This window comes from Pinus tabuliformis, chromosome 7 (genome assembly GCF_031772625.1).
Source record: "Pinus tabuliformis cultivar Carrire ecotype Pingquan chromosome 7, CPIR1, whole genome shotgun sequence".
Lineage (NCBI taxonomy): Eukaryota > Viridiplantae > Streptophyta > Pinopsida > Pinales > Pinaceae > Pinus > Pinus tabuliformis.
Window position 1 is genome coordinate 2,037,288,619 of NC_142293.1, and position 3,411 is coordinate 2,037,292,029.

Below are 3,411 nucleotides of genomic sequence, written 5' to 3' on the forward strand. Positions count from 1 at the left end.
AAAAACATTTAATTCATTAGAAATATAATTAATATTATAATAATAATTTTTACAAACATGTTTCTTTCCAATTTTTACGTAATATAATAAAATATTAAACCATAGAAACATGTCAGTAAAGTGTACCCTGATGGCTTGTTCACTCTCACATATTAAACCATAGAAAAAAAATGATATTCTGTCATAAAAACATGTCAGTAAAGTGTATCGTGATGGCTTGTCCTTCACGTTCTCTTCCTCACTCTGACAGCCTAAGCCATGGCTGACTTGGTCATCTTGTAGAAGCTACTTGATCCCTCTTATGGTGCTTGTGCTCATGATTCACACTATTAATTTTATACACAGGTCTTAGGATAGAGACCCAACAACATCTTTTTATTTACCTCTTATTCTTGTCTTTAGAGATTTTAATTTTAAATGATTTAAAAATAATAATAATAAAATTGCTACACCTATTTAAAAATCATGCATGAATATAGCAACAATATCTAGCAATAATAACATAAAATATGCCAAGCAATTATTGTTATTTAAAATTGTTATTACAACATTGTTTTATTAACATTTAATGAAATGAATGATTTTATCAACAATGTTGATGTGTGAGTTTGTTGTGTTGTTGGTACATACAACAACAACCATTGAACATTTAATGAAATGATTGATTTTATCAAATAATGCGGATGTGTGAGTTTGCTATGTTGTTGGTAGATACAACAACCACCATTGAACTTTTTAAATGTGATACTTATTCATGTGTTTAGTAGCCCTTGAGTAAATCTTATTCATGTGTCTGGTAGCCCTTGAGCAAATCTTATTCATGTGTTGGTAGCCCTTGAGCAAATCTTAGCATTTTTAGCTTGTGGAAAAAACAAAAAAGAATTGTTGAGGATTCCACCACATATTGAAAATATTAAAAGAAAAATATTATTTATATTTTCAAGTTTTAATTTATGTTGTAATCATCGCTGTTATCTAAAGTTTTAATATCACTTTAATGACTAGACAAGAAAACCATACAATAACATAATAGATCAAAGTGTTACTTTGTAAATCAAATTAAGTAAATTAATTATTGGAAATGAATCATTAGATAAACTCAAAATTATTATTATTAATATTAATATTGTTTATATTTTTTAAAGTGCTTTAATTATAAAAAATATTAAATGGGTCTAGTTCACATGTAGAATTACACTTCTATAATTTATATTTTAAAATTGTCTTTATAAATCACCTTGAGAGATTTGACAAAATGATTTCACTTTATTTTGCTATATGACTTTAAAGGATGGTAGTAATGGCAAGGGTGCTTTAAAAAAAATATTATATTGATATGAAAACATATTTATCAATTGCTTTGCAGAAAAAGGCACCACCATCAAATATTCCAAAAATCTCATTTTCAATAATAATTTAATAGTAATCCTATTTCCAAAAAATAATTTTAAATATTAAAAAAAAGAGCCACCTTCGTGTAACGTGCGAAGAGTCTCATTTTCAATAATAATTTTATAATAAATCTTATTTCCCAAAAATAATTTTATAATAGAATTTCATATGAGAGCTAGTTTTTGGGATTTTTCGTTGTGGGTTTTTAGCCATGATGAATGTTACAAATATTACACATGTTGGACTTCGGAGATGGACACCATCGATGAGACATATGTTCATTATGAGCAGAATAAGTAAAGTATTGTCGGTTGTTTTATTACCTCTGCTATGGCTTTCATATGTTTTATATTGGATCTCTGTTCTGTTGTTTGTTTTCATGCATTGATTATTATAGTTAGTGGATTAATTGTCATAGACACATACATATAGATGGGTGGGCGAGCTCCTTATGAGGAGAATGTAAGGCCATTTGATGAAAAGATGAATGTTGGATCGACTACTAGAGCGATTAGTCTTAAAGTGCATTTTGTTGTAATGCTATGAATTGATTTTATATACCGAAGTGGCGAGGTTGAATTGTGATTCTTTTGATTTGTTTTTGCCTTTGATTTGCAATGGTTTGTTTGGTTTTTTTTTTTAATATCTCTTAAAAAATATGATGGATTACGCTTTTGAAAGTTTGTTTTTGGGAAGTTAGTTGGGTTGTAATTATAAATAAGTGAATGAATAATAGTGTTCTTTTCGGTTAAAAGCTTAGATTTGACACTTGTTTTATTTTGGGTAATGTTTGGATTCAATGCGTGTGGATGATGAGTAATGTTTGGATTCAACACGTGTGGCTCATCTCCATTATCTAGGGCAAATGATGAGATGAGAAATCTAAATTTGTTCAGATTATTCAATCATTTCTTTCGTGTCTTGAAGATGAGCCATTACTATGATTTGATTAGTTCCCCATTAAGATGTTGGCAATTTCTATTAATTTAAAATTTAAAAAACATAAAACCTTCACTTTTTGGTAAGTCTAGTAGGTACCTGTGGTCCATGCAAGCCGTTTGTTTAAGGACAGGTTGACCTCGTCATCGGATCGAAAGTCGAGAATCATATGCAACACCACCTTTATCGAATTGGTCAAGGAAGGTCACTTGTTGTTCCATAAATAAGGGTGACAGAGAACAAAATCCACACCAAAATTTGATCAATTCATTACTAAACACTGCAATTTATAGAGGTTTTCAGCCACAGAGGAGCAATAACTGCGTCGAATGTCTTTACTACCTAACAGTGATTAGCGTCGTCTGAACAATGAGCGGCGCCGTTCGTGATTACTACCTGACACCTCCCCTTAATCACGATATACTTGTTAACTTGCCTGCTAGTCTAAGTCTCAGCTAGGCTTACAACATAATTTGGCTTTTCTACAACCCACAAATTACTTCTACACATTTCAAATTTAGCCTTTCCAAGAGGCTTGGTGAATATGTCAGCCACATTTTCATTTGTATTACAATATGATAAGTCAGTTTCTTTTGATTGCAATTTTTCTCTTACAAAATGATGTTGTGTGTCAATGTGTTTAGTCCTTGCATGATATATAGGATTGTTTACCAATTTGATAGTGCTTTGATTGTCACATCTGATTATTGTAGGTGCTTGTTGTGTTTCTCCAACATCTTCAAGTATCCTTCTAAGCCATACTGCTTCACAGTTAGCACTGCATAATGCTTTATACTTAGTTTCAGTGGATGACAATGAAACAGTTGGTTGTTTCTTACTGCTCCATGATATTGGTCCTGAACCAATATTGAACACATATCCAGTAGTAGATTTCCTATCATCTAGATTTCCAGCCCAGTCAGAATCAGAATAACCTGCCAATTCAACATCAAATTTGTCAGTATACATAATACCAAAATTAAGTGTTCCTTTCAGATATCGAATGACTTTCTTTGCTGCCTTCCAATGGCTTTCACAAGGCTTAGCCATGAACTGAGTAAGTATACTGACAGAATATGC

The 3,411-nt window shown here is 31.1% G+C and overlaps 1 non-coding gene across 1 annotated transcript; it reads left to right on the forward strand.

The window, feature by feature from the left end:
* The first annotated feature begins 1,595 nt into the window (after nt 1-1,595).
* LOC149256685 (small nucleolar RNA R64/Z200 family) lies at nt 1,596-1,686 on the forward strand. The gene has a single exon (XR_016267807.1). It is a non-coding gene; the product is annotated as a small nucleolar RNA R64/Z200 family (small nucleolar RNA).
* The last annotated feature ends 1,725 nt before the right edge of the window (nt 1,687-3,411 follow it).